This window comes from Eptatretus burgeri, chromosome 11 (genome assembly GCF_056783735.1).
Source record: "Eptatretus burgeri isolate ZD-2024b chromosome 11, Ebu_testis_v1, whole genome shotgun sequence".
Classification (NCBI taxonomy): domain Eukaryota; kingdom Metazoa; phylum Chordata; class Myxini; order Myxiniformes; family Myxinidae; genus Eptatretus; species Eptatretus burgeri.
The window spans coordinates 36,788,761-36,807,842 of NC_140971.1; positions in this window are offsets into that span (position 1 = coordinate 36,788,761).

Genomic DNA, 19,082 nt, shown 5'->3' on the forward strand with positions numbered 1-19,082 from the left:
CACCCCCTACCAGACACTGTCTGCGAGGTCCGCGGAGTTGAGGCGCCACCGCCGCTCTGCGTCTCATCATCAGACGGGTAGGCCCGACACGGTCTCGGCCCCAGGCCCGTCTACCCCCCTCATCCTGGAGGGTGGTTCTTTTTCTTTTGCTTTGGGTATCTGTGTTGTCGGCGCCGTCTGTGAAGTAAAATTGTATAAGTGTTGCCGTGTGCTCGGTAGTCGGATAGCTCTGCATTGTGTTTCTCTTTTATATTTGCTTTTTGTGTAATATTGTGGTTCTTCTCCTTTTACATGTGCTTTTGGTGTAATTGTATATGTGTGCTTCCCGTTCATCGCGAAATAAATGTGAGTTATGTTGAACTGTTTTCCCGCTTCGCTTCGTCTTTTCTTTCATTGAATCTCCATCTTGCTTCACGTAAAGGGTTGGTCGTGGGCTAAAACGCCCGATAATTAATCGAACCGTCGAGGCCGACGAATAACACCGCTCGGTTATCCTGATAGTACGGAACGGGTCGCTTAAAGTGGCCCGTGTCCGAAGTCGACCTGCGGCGAGGTGCGATCGCCCAGTCTACCCTCCGTGTGGGTACTTAGGTAGGTCGAATTTGGAGAGCAACCCTATCCCACGCGGGGGCCGATTGGCACGATCGTGGTGAGACCGAAAGGTCCACCCGTGACTAGTTCCCGGCGTTAGTCCGAGAGGGTCACGACTGGATTGTCCGTCCGGTGGGCGACGTGCCGCGATTCGAGTTACGTGGTCGTTCGCACGCCGGCGGGCGCGAATCCGCAACACTGGTGTCAGGTCGTGCGATATAAACTCATCGCCCTCCTCGCGGCACTGGTATCGGAGAACGGGAAAACGGGCTCTCCTGTCTCCAATTAAATTCACGGGAATCGGTCCAGGGGTGAGAGGAGCGACCCCCGATTCCCTCCAAATTACGAGCGAGCTAAATTAACCCTTTAAGAGAAGCAAGATGGCGTCTCAAGGCGAGCGGGAGCCGGGGGTATTAGAAATGGATGTAGAATGTGTAGAATCCATGGTCCAGGATGAAATCCCCGTGCAGGAAATGTTGGTTGTACAGGAAAACGAACTCGCCCAACTGAACCCAGAGCCCGAAATAGGTGCGGCAGCGGCCGCGGTGTATGACACCTCCCCTCCCCCTCTCCACCAAAACCCCCCGATCCTTGCCGAAACGGCTCACCCAAGCGCACCCGACATGGCCCAGCTATGCGCCATGCTGGCGGCAATGACAGCAAGGATGGATGCGAATACACAAAAAATGGATGAAATAAAAAGCATGAACGAAGAGATGGATACAAACACAAACGAAGTGAAAAACGAAATAAAAGGAATGAACGAAAAGATGGATGCGAATACACAGCAAATGAACAAGCAAATGAACGGAATGAACAAGCAAATGAAGGAAGAAATGAAAGAGCTGCGGGGTGAGACGCAGAACATGGGCCGATGCCTGCAGGCGGGCATGAAGGCCGTTTGCAGGGAGCTGAAAATGGCGACTCCACGTGTAGGAGCGAACGAGCTGGAAGGGGGTGCAACGGCTGTCGGGCCCGCGGTGGAGGCGGGTGAAAAAATAATTCGGGGGGCGTGTTGGGCGAGGGTCGTGACAGAAAAAGTGACGGTAGCCGGGAGGGGAACGATAGAGGGAAGACTGCACGATGAAGACGGGGTAAGTGACGCACACACACACGGAGGTAGTGGAGGATAATGGGGGTGAGCTCGCGGACTGGGTAGAGACCTGGTGCGAGCAGTTGGATGGCCTCCTCCAGGAACGAGGGGAGGGAGTATGCCCCCTTGAGGCGAGTCACGACCAGGTGAGTTCGGTCGTGTCGAGCGAGGTTGAGGGGAGGAGTGCTGCGAACGGGTGCACGGAAAGCTTGGGGGGTATAGAGGCCCCGGAGACCCTTGTGGGGACACGAATCCCCAGTGTGGTTGTCCCTGTGTGTGTGGTGCAAGGTGTGAGTGCGTCCCCGTGTGTGGAAGCGACCCCGTGTGTGAGTGGTGTGGTGGCGAGTGTGCCGGAGTGTGTGCTTCCCAGCATGCCATGTGTGGATGAGGAACCGTGTGTGAGTGTCGCCGTGTGTGTGAGTGAGGAACGGTGTATGAGTGAGGCACCGCGGGTGAGTGCCCCCGCGTGTGTGAGTGAGGCACGGTGTGTGGATGAGGCACCACGAGTGAGTGAAAGGCCGCGAGTGAGGGGAGCCACGTGTGCAAGGGTAATGGCATGCGTGAGTGAATGGCCGAGTGCAAGGGAGACCGTGTGTGTGAGAGAGCGGTATGTAAGGGAGATGTCGGTGGGCATGTGTGAACATGCAGCCGCGTCTCCCGGTGTGAGTTTAATGGTGAGGTGTGTGAGCGTCGTAACACGCAGGTGTGCGTGGGTCGAATGGCGACGACGGCGACATGTGAGGAAAGGAAGCCGAGTAGCGGCTGTAGTTGTTTCGGGGACCGTGCCGGGTTCACCCAGCAGTGAGCACGAGGTCCGTGCTGTGCAACGCACGAGGCCCCCACGTGCTCGCTTGCGAGAGTGAAGTCCCGGTCCGGAAACGCACGTGGTGGATTTGCCGATCCCGCGGACGGACAAAGTTTAGGCAGGATTTCGGATTTGGACCGGACGGGTTCTCCACGCGATCGTGTGTGTTAAGCTCCAACGGGCAAAGCACATCTGTTCGCGTGGGGAACCCCTCGAGACGTGGGGCTTGTGTTTTTTTTTATGCGCACGGTGACGTCATGGCTGCACGTGTGGTTGGAATCCGGCAGGAGGGGTATCCCTGCCGGATGGTACCGTCCAAGGAGGGACGAGGGACACGTACAGCTGCATGACGTCACGGGCAGGTGTAAAGTGCGCGAGCTTTGAGTTTCCGCGCTGGTGATGCGCATGAAAAAAAAAGAAAAAAAAGCAAGCCTCACTTTCGGGTGCACAGGATTCCTGGGCAAGGGGTGGAAGACCCCCTTGACCAGGGCACAGGATGGAAACTAGTTAGGGGGAAGGGTTAGCTTAGTTAGACCGACTTCATGGGGCAGGGGTAAGTCCTCATGGAGTCCGTGGAATGGATGAGTTAGAGGGATTTCGATGAGCTTTAGGTGGGGAAATAAAAGTTATTTTGGGACATTTGAGAACAGTGACAGACAGTGAATGTGTAGTGGGGACGTAGCTTAGCCACGTAGTGTTAAAAGGAACGTGCTGTAGTTTAAGGGACGACGTGGGAGCACGAGTTAGTTAGGGGAGGTAGTTAGAAGGATGGCAGAGTTCAGCGTGAGTGTGTTGAAGAGTTGGTGAGTGAAGTGGAAGCATGTGCTTGGTGAGTGAGTGAGGCCAGCGGGTCTGTGTGTATGGAGCGAATGGGGACTGCATGGTGCGATGAGTGATTGGGGGGAGGAGTGACTCCCGCCCAAGGGACCCCGGGGTCAGTGTAAGTAAGTTAGCTGGGTTAGTCAAATTGAAAAATGGAGGTCGTTTTGTTGTTGGTGGGAGTGTAGGCTCGAAACCCGTTTGGAGGGGTGCAGGAGCCCTGTTGACGGGTTGGGAGCGTGGCTGCGAAAGGTGAGTATCGCTGAGTGGGTACCCCGGGCACCAGGCTAGTCGGCTGTGGTAGGCCAAGGGCCCATGGGGGGCCGGGATAGCGTAGTGGGCACGGGTGCGCCTGCTTGGTGCGGGGGCCCGGGGCGCCGTTAGCCGCGTGGGCAGTGTTGTGGGCACGGGTGACCCTCGGAAAGGGGCCCGGGAAGCCAGCCTGCCACGTGTGCGTTTCAGGGGATGTGCCATGGGGGGCACTCCCCGGTGTTAGGGAGCTGGTAGGCTCGGAGGCAGTGTAGTGCCCGGGGGTGCCATCGTCGGAGAATCGGCAGAGGGTCGTGCCTGCCAAAGGGAGCCACGTGTCCCAGCCATGAGACCGTGTGAGGGCACGGAGAGAAAATTGGGGGGCGAGGCCCGAAATTGTGAGGACACCAACTCAGGCGACGGGAATCTGGGTTGTTAGAACCAATAGTTTAAGCGAGAGGTGCTTGTTGAAAGCCCCGGGGTAGTTTAACAGTTAAATGGATAGGGTAGATTAGGAAGTGTACCCCTCCGCACCACCCATCCCCTCACTCTCGTTGTGGGCCGCTGGACCCACTTTGTGTTATAGATCGCTGAACTCTGGGGAGGCCATTCTGCGGCTTCGTTGGGCTTCGGCACAGGACGCTAGCTCTCCCTTGTTCCCCTCCGGGAAGGGAACGTAGGGGTTGGGAGTAGGCTAGGTGACAGAATAGGTTAGCCGAACAAGGACAGTACAGGGGGTTAGGGGACGATTTATAGTGGGGAAGTAAAAATAAAAAAATAAGTTGGGGCTAAATTGGGGTTTGACAAATTAAGGGAGTGGGTATAGACAGTGACAGGCAAAGGCGATAGGTTGGGAGGGAGACCGTAGGGTAGGTCCGAGCCCGCCTTCCGAGTGGCCAGCACCACTGCACTCCCTCCACCAACCTCCACTGAACGGCAAAGGCTGGCCAGCTTCATCTGCTGGCTGCGTTGCTGCAAGGCAAAGGCCGGCCCACTTCATCGGCAGCTGTTGTTTTGCTTCAAGGCCTGTGCCGGCCACTTCATCTGCTGGCTGTGTTGCTGCAAGACCTGTGCCGGCTCACTTCATCTGCCGGCTGGCTGTTTTTCTTCAAGGCCTGTGCCGGCCACTTCATCTGCTGGCTGTGTTGCTGCAAGGCCTGTGCCGGCCCACTTCATCGGCAGCTGTTGTGTTGCTGCAAGGCCTGTGCCGGCCGGATCATCTGCAGCTGTGGTACTTCAAGGCCTGTGCCGGCCAGTTCGTCTGCCGGCTGTGTTTGCCTGCTGCGGCCTTCTTCTGCAGGCTGTGTTTGCCTGCTGCCTTTGCCATGCCATGCCCACTGCCCCTGTTCACCAGCCCCGTTCAATTTTTGCTTCCCCCCCCCTGTTCATTTCCATGCACGCCAGGATCGTCGTAAAAGCAACAGCTTGCAAGCTGCAAGAACTGCCCTGTTGGCAGCTACAACACGGGCCTGCAGTGGCGGCCCGTGCACCGTGTTTGCGTGCATCCATTCATCCATCCATTCGTTGTGCTCATTGCGTGTGCCACTTGAGCTGGCACGGAGACTGTGTTTGTGCAGCCCATGCACCGTTGTTTTTCACTGCGTTCAGTTCAAAAGGGAAGGCCTTGGACTGCGTGTGAGCAGCCGGCCACGTTCCCTGTCACCTGCATTATTTGAGCCAGAGACTGCATGCGAGCAGCCTGGCTCCCTGCTAACTGCTTTCTTTTTGCAGAGTTCATTGATCCTGGGCCATGGTTTAGTGTAAAATTTGTAAGTTAAGGTTAAGATGTACTGTAAATATGAGTGCGCCCCCGGCATGTTTGTCTTAGCGCCGGCAATTTTATTTAAGTCGTCCGTGTGAGTGAGTTTGTTTAGTTAGTTACTCAGCCCTCAGGTTATTTATTTTGGGGACACGAATACCATGAATGTCGCACTCAGGGATCCGTAGGTAAAATGTACTAGGGGAAAACTACACATGATGGCACACGAAAATTTGACGACTCGGGACGAGTCTGTAAAAAGGGGAGGGGGTAGTGTTGTGGTTGACGAAATTCACAAACCACCATTCAGGTCCCTTAGGTGAGATATCTCTGTAAGTATGTGTAGTTCGGCCCAAACCCGTTGTGTGAGATATCTCTGTAAGTATGTGTAGTTCGGCCCAAACCCGTTGTTTGGAGGGAATAAATGTCATTCATGCGGGCTGCGACCCCTCTAGATAGCTGTTTTTCTTTTACTATCTTTATTTTGGACCAGCCGCCATTACTACCACCACCAACCACGTCTCAACAGCCATCACACAACAACCACCAACCACAACGCCGCTTCACAACAACCACCAACCACAACGCCGCTTCACAACAACAACCACCAACCACAACGCCGCTTCACAACAACAACCACCAACCACAACGCCGCTTCACAACAACAGCCACGACCTTTACCGTCACAACTCGCCACCATCGCATCACCACCATTCTTGCGCCACTTGTGGGCACCGATACTGGACTCGTGCAGGGCACGCACCGAGCAGTGTGTTCAGAAACATCACAGACTTTCCGAGAAAAACGGATCAAAAACGACTCACGCCCACTTCTGTTCCGTCCTATCGGAGAGCGTGGGGCGATTTGGCCCCGCCTCCAGGGCGTTGGAGTGAGGTCGCTATATGCAAATTCATGGATCAAAAAGCATTCACGCCCACTTTTCCTCGGTCCAATGGGGAGCCAGTTAGAGGTGAAGGGTTGGAGGTAAAGGGTCAAAGGGGGTGGAGCGAGGCCACGGGGGATATAAACGGCTGCGTTCGTCAGACAAGGCAGTTCGGAGGGGAGAAGTCAAGAGTTCGAGTTCACGGTTGGGAGTTGTCGGTGGAGCTGGGAAGAAGAGGACGGAGCTGTGGAGAGGTGGCGGCGGCGAAGGCGATCGAGGGGGTGCTCGCGTCGGAGTCGGGGAGCGGCGGAGGGAAAGGCCGGCGGCGCGACCGAGGTCGAGGTGGAGACGCTCGTCGCGGGACCCGAGACAGGGTGATATCCTCCTCCCCCCCCGAGCATCAACAACCCCCTCCTGTTTCCCCCCCCCCACGCTGAGATAGTGCGACCAAGGGGGCCCCTTTTCCCACCCCCTACCAGACACTGTCCGCGAGGCCCGCGGAGTTGAGGCACCATCGCCGCTCTGCGTCTCATCACCAGACGGGTAGGCCCGACCCGGTCTCGGCCTCAGGCCCGCCTCATCCTTGAGGGTGTTCTTTTTCTTGGTTTTGGGTATGTGTTGTCGGCGCCGTCTGTGAAGTAGAATTGTATAAGTGTTGCCGTGTGCTCGGTAGTCGGTATTAGCTCTGCATTGTGTCTTCGCTTTTACATTTGCTTTTTGTGTAAAATTGCATTGTGTTTCTTTTCCTTTTCTATGTGCTTTTGGTGGAATTGTATATGTGTGCTTTCCGTTCATCGCGAATAAATGTGCTTTATGTTGAACTGCTTTCCCGCTTCGCTTCGTCATTTCTCTCATTGAATCCTCATCTTGCTTCACGTAAAGGGGTGGTAGTGGGCTGAATACGCCCGATAATTAATTGAACCGTCGAGGCCGACGATAACACCGCTCGGTTATCCCGATAGTACGGAACGGGTCGCTTAAGTGGCCCGTGTCCGAAGTCGACCTGCGGCGAGGTGCGATCGCCCGGTCTACCCTCCGTGTGGGTACTTAGGTAGGTCGAATTTGGCGAGCAACCCTATCCCACGTGGGGGCCGATTGGCTCGATCGCGGTGAGACCGAAAGGTCCACCCGTGACTGGTTCCCGGCGTTAGTCCGAGCGGGTCACGACTGGATTGTCCGTCCGGTGGGCGACGTGCCGCGATTCGAGTTACGTGGCCGTCCGCACGCCGGCGGGCGCGAATCCGCAACAATACTTTTTTCCATTACCAGATTCAACTACATTTTTTATCTTAAAGGTAATTTTAAAATGATCCTGAACTACTATTGAACGAAATGTCATTTCACCTGATATAGTAACATCCTTTATTTCATCAGGATTTACATCTTTAGGGTTGTTGAAAAAAAAATACAAATTTCTCCTTGCATATTACAGATGGTCTTATCTTTTCTTTCTAAAGCTTCAACCATAAGGTTTTTATTTTTTGATACTTTTTCTTATTTCATTGCTTTTTCTAGTTTTGAATATATTACCAGAAGGAGAGGAGAAACTTTTGCTGGAGATACTTTGATTGATACTTTAATCTTCCAGGTATACTAAAAGCCCTTCCACTGAAGGAAATTGAAGAACTCATCTTATCCACCATAATTGTTTTTATCCAATAGTTGTTATATTTATCTTTGTTCAAGTTTACATCCTTGACATATTTCTCAGTATCTTTTACAAATGAAGAGATTGATTGAAACTTGTCTTTTGTGTCTTGAAACATTGTATTTATTAAGTGAAAAAAGTTGGTGGATAAAATGGTTTCAAGCACAGATTTACCTATAAATTTAACAAAATTTTCATCAAGAAAATTTTAGGTTAAGCAAAGTTTTATTATATAAATATGGTGAATACAACATACTGCGATGTTTGTAATCACGAATATAAATATTATAAAAAAAACACCTTCAAACCAACAAACACACATTTAATCTATTTCATCAAATATCTCCTCTTGAGTTCGAAAGAAAACATTGTGATATCTGCTCAAAGGATGTTTTGAAGAGTAGTTATAATAGACATCTTCAATCACAAAAACACAAGAAAAATGAGTTGAAAGTAAAGGGAGACTATTATATTGAAAACACTGATGGGGCATTTAAAGGGCATATAAAAATCAGGATTTTTCAATTTGGAGAACCCGGTCCATCATCAATAGCTGAATCAATTGAAATAGTGAAACCTGATGTTAAAAAAAGTTATTGAAAGGCCATTAAAAGAAATGAAAACTTTAAAGTTTTATATGGGAGTGAAAAGACAAGATGAAGAACAAACTCCTTATATGAGAACAGATCTTCATTTTATAACATCATTTCAAGATTTTTTGAAGAGTGGGGTTTATGAAGAACTATCAAGACAAGAGGAGGATGTTGATAATACAGTGGTAGGAAGTGGATTTAATATTTAAAAAATCATCTTCTTGGATATACACATTCTAAAATCAAACCTCTTAAAGCTTCTTCTTATATTGAATTACCAAAAGAAATAAAACTAAAGAAGGCAGTTGTTAATATTAAGAACAATGATAATAAATGTTTTCTCTGGTCTGTTCTTGCTCACTTACATCCTCCAAATTGTAATTCCGAAAGAGTAAAACAACATATGAAATATGAGAATACCTTGGACATTAAAGATTTTAAATTCCCAATGCCACTAACAGATATTCCTAAATTTGAGAAAAAGAATAATCTTTCTATTAATGTATATGGATTAACGGATAAAAACAAAGTTCAAATATTAAAAATTTCAAACAACTATAAAAATGAAGAAACACACATTGATCTTTTATATTTTAGTGTTGGAAAGAATTCACATTATACATACATCAATAATTTATCAAGATTAATCTCTTCTCAGGTATTCAGAACATCAAACAAAATATATCCTTGTAAGCGATGTCTTAATTCATTTCATACAAAAGAACGATGAGAACAACATTCAAAATATTGTAGTAATTATAAATCAGCTGTAATTACAATGTCTAAACCTGGTAAAAAGATTTCTTTTGAAGATTATAATAAATCTATCATGCAACCATTTGTAATATACGCTGATTTTGAATGTATCCTAAAAAAAGATAAATATTGCTTCTCATAATCCAAAAGAATCATATACAAATAAATATCAAAAACATATTCCTTGTGGTTTCTGTTATTATATCAAATCATCTGTTGGAGAAAAGTATAATAAACTTGAACATTATAGTGGAAAAAAAGCTTCAAAAGAGTTTGTAAAACGATTAGAAAAGGATTGTATAAGACTAACTAAATTAATGAAAGAAACAAATGAACCGATGATATTAACCGAAGAAGAAAAATTAGCATTTAGAAAGAACTTCTGTCATATTTGTGAGGAGGAAATTGAGGAGTCTAAAGTTAGGGATCATTGTCATCTTACTGGTAAATATAGAGGTCCTGCTCATTCCTGTTGTAATCTTAATTATAAATTTCCTTCTTTTATTCCAGTCTTTCTTCACAACAGTGCCAACTATGATACACATCTATTTATAAATGAACTTTCAAAAACACCAGGGAATATTTCTGCCAGAACAAACACAAGTCAAAAGTATATTTCATTTACAAAAATGATATTCACAAAACCTTTGACTCGTATTGGGTTTCTAGATTCTTACAACTTTATGGGAACACCACTAGCCGACCAAGCATCAAATCTAAGCTCCACAGGGTCTTTTCCAAATCTTAATTCATTCTTTCCAAAAGAGAAAATTCTAACTAAAGAGGAAATTCAGATTAAAGAGAGAATTCAAAGTAAAGAGGAAATTCTAATTAATGAGGAAATTAATGAAGAAATTCTTGCTGAAGATGAAATTCTAATTATAAAGAAAATTCAAACAATGAATGAAATTCTAACTAAAGAGGAAATTCTGATTAAATAAGAAATTCTGATTAAAGAGGGAATTCTAACAAGAGAGGAAATTCAAACAAGGAATAAAATTCAAAGTAAAGAGAAAATTCTTACAAGTAAGGGAATTTATCCTTATGATTATATGGACTCATTTATGATATTTAAAGAAACACGACTTCCTTCAAAAGAAAGTTTCTATAATAACCTTTATGAAAAAGAGATAAGTGATAAGGAATATAAACATGCACAAGAAATTTGGAAAATATTTAAGATAAAGAACCTTTGAGAATATCATGATTTGTATCTAAAAACAAATGTTTTATTGTTAGCTGATGTGTTTGAAGCTTTTTGATCACTCTGTCATAAAAAAATTGTTATGGATTAGATCCTGCCCACTATTTCACAGCTCATGGTTTAGCTTGGTGTGCAATGTTGAAAATGACAAAACAAGATATAGATTTAGTGATGTAGATATGCTTTTGATGATTGATAAGTCTAAGAGAGGTGGAATATCACAAGTATGTTCAAAAAGATGTGCTAAAGCAAATAATAAATATCTTCCAAATAATGATAGTGAAAAAGATAGTAATTATTTGATGTATTTTGATGCTAATAATTTGTATGGATGGGCAATGTCTCAATCTCTGCCTTATGGTAAATTAGAGTGGGTGGAAGAAAAGGATTATGAAAAGGCTTTGATGAATATTGTTATTTCTTCTCAAGAGGAATTGAATGACGAAGAAGAAGGTTATTATTTTGAAGTTGATTTGAGGTACCCGAGTGATCTTCATAATAAGCATAAAGACCTTCCTTTTGCATGTGAGAAAGAAACCCCAAAGAAAGAATGGTTAAATGATTATCATAAAATTTTTAATATTAAAGGCAAATCAACAGAAAAGTTATTAACAACATTCTATGATAAAGAGGGATATGTTTTGCATCAGGGAAACTTGAAACAGTTTTTGAGAGAAGGATTGAGAGTAGCTAAAATTCATAGAGTTTTAAAATTTAAATAAAGTCCTTGGATGAAAAAGTATATTAAATTCAATACAGATATGAGAACAAATACCAAAGTAAAATTTGAAGGGGAATTCTATAAATTGATGAATAATGCTGTCTTTAGAAAGACAATGGAGAATGTAAGAAACTGGCAAAACATTAGATTTGCAACATCTTGGAAAGAAGCTTCTAGATTGATAAATAAACTAAGTTTTAAGAGAGAAGAGGTTTTTTCAGAGAACTTTTCTGCTATTCATATGGAAAAGGAAAGTATTGTAATGGATAAACCAATTTATATTGGAACAGCAGTTCTTGATTTATCAAAGATATTGATGTATGATTATTTGTATTATGGTTTAAAGAAAGAGTATGGTGAAAATGCTTCATTGTTGTATGTGGACTGATAGTTTTATCCTTGATATGATGTTTATGATAAAAACTGATGATGTTTATGAAGATATGAGGAAAAATATTGGAGTATATGATGCAAGTAATTTTAGTAAGAAGAGTGAGTTATTTTCAAAAAAGAATGAAAAGGTTATTGGTAAGTTTAAGGATGAGTTGGGTGGAAAAGTAATGAGTGAGTTTATTGGATTAAGAGCAAAGGCATATGCTTATAAGTATGGTGATTAGATTGATAAGAGGTTAAAGGGAATAAAGAAATATGTAATAAAGAAATCAATAACTTTTAGAAATTATGATGATTTTTTGATGAATAAGAAAGAAGAATATAGGAAAATGAATACAATAAGAAGTTATAAACATTATATATATATATATATATATATATATATATATATATATATATATATATATATATATATATAGTGAAGAAGTAAATAAAAAGGCATGAGTAGCCTTTGATGATAAGAGATTTATTTTAGATAATGAAATAGATTGTGTTCCATCTGGATATTGTATGATAGAGTGTATAGAATAGATTGTGTTTTAACGATGGGAAGGTGGGTTAGGGTTTTTAAGGGCTACCACCGTGTTTTTTCACAATATATAAATGGTCAAACCAAGTATTAATCAAACTAAAGAGTGGAGAAAATCTCAGTCTTGATATATAAATGGAAAACATAATGAATGTGAAAAATATCAAATAAGTCTTATTGAAAAAATAACTAAAACAAAGGTAAATAAAACAAATAAGTGAATCAATTGAAAAAACTCATAAGTTAGAGGATGTAAAGAAAAAAATTAATATCCTTGAATGGACTGAAAATAACCAATTAAACAATGGAAAAACAATTTACTATAATCTCAAAATGATATGTGGCTCAGGAGGTGGTCAAACAAGAGCATTAAGAGAAGTTTATCATTTCTTCATGGCACAAAAGGGGTATCTTAAAAAATATAAAGATTCAAATGTTTTATTTTTAAGTATTTTAGATGGGGATTATTGTGCAAAGAAAATTAAACTATTGAAGGAATTTAAGAATGAACAAATCTTTATCGGTTCAATGAGTGAGGTAAACAATATGCATTGGTTATTTGAAAAAGAGTGTCCCTCAGCTTACATGTTTCAGATATTTCTTGAGAATCACCTTAAACAAATCAACTTTACTACTTTACTACTTGAACAAATCTCTCATTGCATTGGTTGCATTGGTTGCAATTATCTCATTGCATTGGTTATTTGAAAAGTGTCCCAGGTTAAAAAGGGGAGACAAATAAATATACCTTGGGATAAAAAGTGGGTTTACTTTTTCGGGAAAAAAATATGAATCGCTGAAAATCCCCCATTCATTTACATGGGGAAATGTGAGCCAGAATCAGTATATTTACCCTACTCCTGGTGTTGGGTAGTGGTTCGGCTGGCTGGCTTGGGATCCTAGAGTCCTGAGTTCAAGTCCCGTTGACTGCTGAATTAACACCAGGTGGGGTTGTCTCAGCCTGTCATCCACCTGAGGTTGGTGCAATGAGTACCAGTGTACTGGTAAAAGAAGGGGTACAGCATCATTGGTACAGCTGTGCTCTAAGAAATGGTCGGAGTAGTGACCTGTGCCAAATAGCCAAGGAAAAACTGCTCTGGCTGTTCCAATGCTCTGTTCAAGATTATGGTCCATGGACTTTATGCTTTTAACAAAACAATCTTGAGCCTACTATACTTTTCTTTTCTTCGCCGTCTAAGGGAATGACTGCACCCAGACCATGGCAGAAAAATGCGCCCCATAACATTACAGAACCATCAGAACGCTTCACTGTTGAAACCAAGCACTCGGGGTTGTGGAGTTCTTTATGTTTGTGCCACACGTACACTTGTCCGTTTGTCGAGAATATGGTGAAGGATGATTCATCTGACCATATCACATTTCTTCACTGCTCAGTGGTCCATTGTCTGTGCTCTTTGCACCACTGGACTCACAAACATGCATTTCTAGGTGTGATAAGCGGTTTGTGCACTGGAACCCAACTATGGTATCCCACTCTGTGGAGTTCTCAGTGGACCGTTTTTGATGAAACTGGGTGCTCATGCCCCAGGTTGAAATTTACAGTCAATTGATCTGAAGTTGCTTGCCTGCTTTGTCTTGCACTTCAAATTAATGTACGGATATCACGATACCAGTGTATGCATTTCTGACCACTGTTGCCCTTTGCCGATGACGTCTTTCCCTCAGAGTTCCATGCCGACACCACCTTAGACATCATTGGTTGCTCGTGATACATCAGCAAGTTGAGCTGTCTTTGTCACTGAAGATCCTGACAAACGCGGCCCATCAATCACCCCTCTTTCAAAGTCACTGAGGTCTCCTTTTGCGGCCATGCTAGCCATAATTAAAGGCAACCAAGCCTGTGGAGCATTTTTAGCTTATCTGGAATTTAAATTCCAGATATGATATTGTCATTGCACACCGTCCGTCCGTCCGTCCATCCGTCTCCTTTTCTGACTTTTACGGCCAAACCGCTGGGTCAATCCACTGAAATTTGGCAGCACCTTTCATCTCCTGGCTGGTAACAGGAATTGCTAAGCTTGTTCCGATCACATGGCTTTAAGTAGGTCAAAATGGGTGACTTAATTTAAAAAAGCCAAATTTCGGTTTCACCATCAGACCAGGGTAGGGATGTTAAATTGCGGGTCATGTTGATCACGTGATCAGAATTGTGATAAAATGGCCGACTTTGTCAATTTTTTGGGAATTTCTTCAAAAATCTTCTTCTCCAGACCCACCAGTCAGAATCCTACCAAATTTGGGTTACAACATTATATTAGGACACAGTCCTTACGTTAAATTGCGGAGGCCATGCTGATTTACATGACCGGAAGTGTGTCAAAATGGCAGTCGCACAAATTCCTTCCAAAATCTTCTTCTCGAGACCCACCAGTCAGAATGCTACCAAATTTGGGTTGCAACATTAGGCTAGGGTGGGGATGTTAATTGTATTGCTGAAGTCATGCAGATCACATGACTGGAAGTATGTCAATATGGGCAGCTTAATCAACTTTTGGCAAAATCGCACGAATTCCTTTAAAATTTTTCTTCTCCAGACTCACCAGTCAGAATGCAACCAAATTTGGATTACAACATTAGGACAGGGTCATGATGTTAAATTGCAGAGGTCATGCTGATCACATGACTGGAAGTGTGTCAAAATGGTGGAATGAGTAAATTGTTTGGAAAATCATGTAAATTCCTTGAAAAATCTTCTTCTCCAGACACACTAGTCAGAATGCTACCAAATTTGGGTTACAACATTTGGCCAGGGCCCATATGAGCAACAGGTCCAGTGGTCCCAGATGAGCTACAGGTCTTCATACATGACTGTAAGACCCTTAAAGACCTTGAAGACCCTTTCAACTCCGAAGACCCTAAAAGCCCTTTATACCTTTCAGACAGATTAGACAGCTTGGACCCTTGACCATTTGGAGCTTTAGACCACTTGGACGTTTTTAGACCCTTTTCATGCTTGAGAGATTAGATCCTTTTGACCCCTTAGACACTAACTACTATTGGAACGTACCATTTAGAGTATAGACCATCGAGAACCTTTTGAGCACAGTACACACTGCACAAACATCTATAGTCTTCTTGCAAAACACAGACTATATATACACACAAAACACAGACTTCTTGCAAAAAAAAACAAAAAACATAGCAAGTAATGTGTAAACTCGACGCACCCAGAGGGTGGGTACTCTGCTATCTCATATCTTACTTGACTCGGGGAAAGGGTGGAAGTCCATTCGGAGGGAGGGGGGTTGGAAGGAGGCAGGGGAGGGGTGGGAGGATGGAGGGAGGGGGGTTGGAAGGAGGCAGGGGAGGGGTGGGAGGATGGAGGGAGGGTGTGGGCTAAGTGGAGGTGGAAGGAATGCGGGCAAGCGGTGGGTGGAAGGAATGCGGGCAAGGGGTGGGTGGAAGGGAGGAGATCTGGGAGGGGTGGGATGAAGCAGGGCAAGGGGTGGGTGGGAGAAGGCATGGAAGGAGTGGAATGATGGAGGGGAAAGGGTGCGAGGAGAGAGGGGAAGGGGGGAGGGGAAGGGGTGAAGTGGGAGTCTGGAGGGAGGGGGTGGGCTGGGAGGTGGAACAGCGAGGATGAGGGAGGGGAAGGTGTGGGAGGAGGGACAACGCTGGGTACCTTTGCTAGTTTTATAATAATTGAGGCTTCTTATTTCATATGACCCTGTAGACAATGATAATAATTGAAGATCCAGTGAGGAGAGCCATTTGATCGCAGCATCAGTGGCCCTGTGTAGTTCTGAAAAGCACCTGCTGAATTTGCTCTGCAAATTTGCTCTGTAAATTCTCCTCAACTACATGTAGGACTGTCTGATCTTGATGGCCACAGGTACACACTCGGCTTTCAGATTTCTTCCACTTGTGCATATGATGAGCGTTCCTTGCATGTAGAGTTCGTAGTTGGTTAAGACCATCCACTGGTGTCTCTGTAGGCCAAAGCCTGGGGACTCCTTCATGGGATCTTGGATTAGCTGGCCATTTTGAACTGATTCCCTTTCCCATTGCTTCAACCACAACTCCTTATCGTTAACATTAGCTATTACAGGTCTCCTAATCCAGAAAGGCTTCTGTGACTTCAGTCGAGGTCTTGGAGGATTCAGTAGCGCTTCGTTGATTGGTAGGTCAGCATTGGATTATATTTGAAGGTACAAGGTTCGTGCTTATCTGCGAATGGCTGGGGGTGTGATGTTAGTCAGCACAGGAAGCCAGAGTGGAGGGGTTGTTTTCAGTGTGCTAGATGCGATTCTCATTACAGAGTCCATTGATAGGCCTAGAAAGGTATGCAGTACTTTGCAGTGGGATACACTAGGAGTCAGGGTAGAAGTGTGAAGGCTGCTTGTGCCAGCTCACCAGCTAGTGCTTAGGGATGAGGTTCACCCTCGTCTTAGGTTTCTCACAAACCATTTTCAGATGTTCACTGTACATCAGGCTGTGATCCAGAGGCAGCTTTTTGTAAAGATGATAAAACTGTGCAATTACTCAATTTATATATTTGCAGGTTATATGTAAAGAGGATGATACAAAACTGGAGCAACTACGTCAAAGACAGGGTACATTAAAATGAGCTTCTTCCGACTGACCAACCGACCAATCATCCATCCATATGCTTTTGTGTCTGTGATATTTCAAAAACCTTTGACCGTTTAGCTTTCATATTACAGATATATGTTCCTCATGACAATATCTCAACCGGAACCTCAATGTCAACCTCAACCAACCTGTGATTGACTGAATATACCTGATGTTGGCTTCAAGGTCAGGGTGGCAGGCTTGGGATCCTAAGGTCCTGAGTTCAAATCCTACTTGGCTGTTGAATTAATACCAGGTGGGGTTGCCTCAGCCTGTTATCCTTCTGGGGTTGGTGAAATGAGTACCAGCTTGCTGGGATGATTGAGCCATTTGAGTATCTTGTGTCAGAGTGGCAACCCATCCAGGTTGTGCCCAAGAGCCCAGGAGACTGCTTTGGAAGCACTGACACTCTGTACAGAGTATGGTCCTGATGGATGGATTGGCTGAATTATGTTCTCCATGACAACCATCTCAGTAATTTGGCATCGTTGATATATAATAGAAGAGATCCAGAGTGATTCTAAAGTCAAATGCTGTCACCAAGCAGAAGTGTTGTCGTGGTTTTTTTTTCTTTCAGATCATGGGCAGAAAACAGTGATTTTGGGGAGTGGGGGGGGGGGGGTGGTGAAGTATAACCGAAGGTACTTTTTTCCCTAAGGTACCACTTTTGTTTTTTCCAAAGGATCCGAAGGTACCAATGCTTTCTTTACGTAGATCAGGGGGAAACAACAGGTTAGGACCAGTGTGGGCCCATTGAGGAATAGCACCGGAAGAGTGGTTAGTGATGAAAGTGAGATGGCAGGCTTATTAAACAGGTATTTTTCTTCAACTTTTATACAAGAGTCAGGAGAATTGCCAAGAGCTGAGAGTATCTATCGAGGAGGTGAAGAAGGGTTTTTACAGAACATTCAGGTTGGAGTGGGGGAAGTAAAGGAACAGCGAGGTAATCTATGAGTAGATAAGGCTCCGGGGCCAGATAATATGCACCTGAGAGTATTGTGGGAAGTGGCTGATCAGGTAAGCGAGATGTTAACGGATATTTTCAATCGCTCACTGGAGTCAGGACAGGTACCAGAGCATTGGGGAGAAGCAAATGTAACACCATTATTTAAGAAAGGATCCAGAGAAGAATTGGGAAACTATAGACCGATTCGTTTGACCTTCAGTTGTGGGGAAGGTGTTGGAGACATTAATTAAGGACCAGATGAGGAACCATTTAAACAAACGAATTAAAGGTAGTCAACATGGGTTTACCAAAGTTAGTTTCTGTTTAACAAATCTCGAGTTCTATGAAGCAGTATGTGACAGGGTGGATGATGGAAAGGCAGTGGATATAGTATATCTAGACTTTAAGAAGGCATTTGATAAGGTACTACATCGGAGGTTGTTGGACAAAGTAAGGGCTTGTGGAATGGCTGGTCAGGTAGGAAATTGGATTGCAAACTGGCTTAGTGGTAGGAAGCAAAGAGTGGCTGTGAGTGGGAGGATGTCTTGCTGGGAGGATGTAAGTAGCAGGGTACCTCAGGGATCAGTACTCGGACCATCACTATTCATTATTTACATCAACGATTTGGATAATGGGGTAAAGAGTAAGCTTTCCAAATTTTCAGATGACACAAAGCTTGGAGGTAAGGTGGATATTATAGGGGGTGGTGATCCGATTCAGGAAAGTATTGATACTTGCATAGATTGGGCAAAAGATTGGCAGATGGAATTTAACCTGAGCAATTGGAAGGTGTTGGGAATGAGAAAGAACAATGAAAATAGAGATTACCGGATGGAAGGGTCATTTTGGAGCATGTCACACAGAAGAAGGATCTGGGGGTGGTGATATGGGATGTAAGCAGGCAGCACAATTCCAGGTAGCTATAGGTAAAGCAAATAGGGTTTTAGGATGTATTTGGAGGGGGTCATTTATAAATCAAAAGAGGTGGTGTGAACATTGTACAGGAATTTAGTGAGGGCCACTTTGGAATATTGTGTGCAGTTCTGGTCACCACTACTCAGGAAGGACATAGATGTCATGGAGAGGGTTCAGCGCAGGGCTACGAGATTGATTCCAGGCCTAGCTAGACTCAGCTATGAGAAGCGGCTGAATGAGACGGGGCTTTATTCACAAGAAAGGAGGTGGTGATGAGGAGATATGATAGAGATGTTTACGAACATGAAAGGTATCGATAAAATAAGTGCAGATGAATTATTCATCAGAGAAGACAGTGATAGGACCAGGACCATAGCTTGAGAGTAAAGAAGAGGAGAGTTAAGATGGTTGCAAGGCAGGGAACTTTTACTCAGAGAGTAGTTAATGCATGGAATGGTCTCTCTGGAAAGGTAGTGGCAGCAGAAAAAGTAGATAAGTTTAAATTAGAATTAGATAGGGACCTGGAAGTTATGGTGATGCAGGGGTATAGGGATGTTAAGACATTTCGGTAGTTTGAGTATTGAT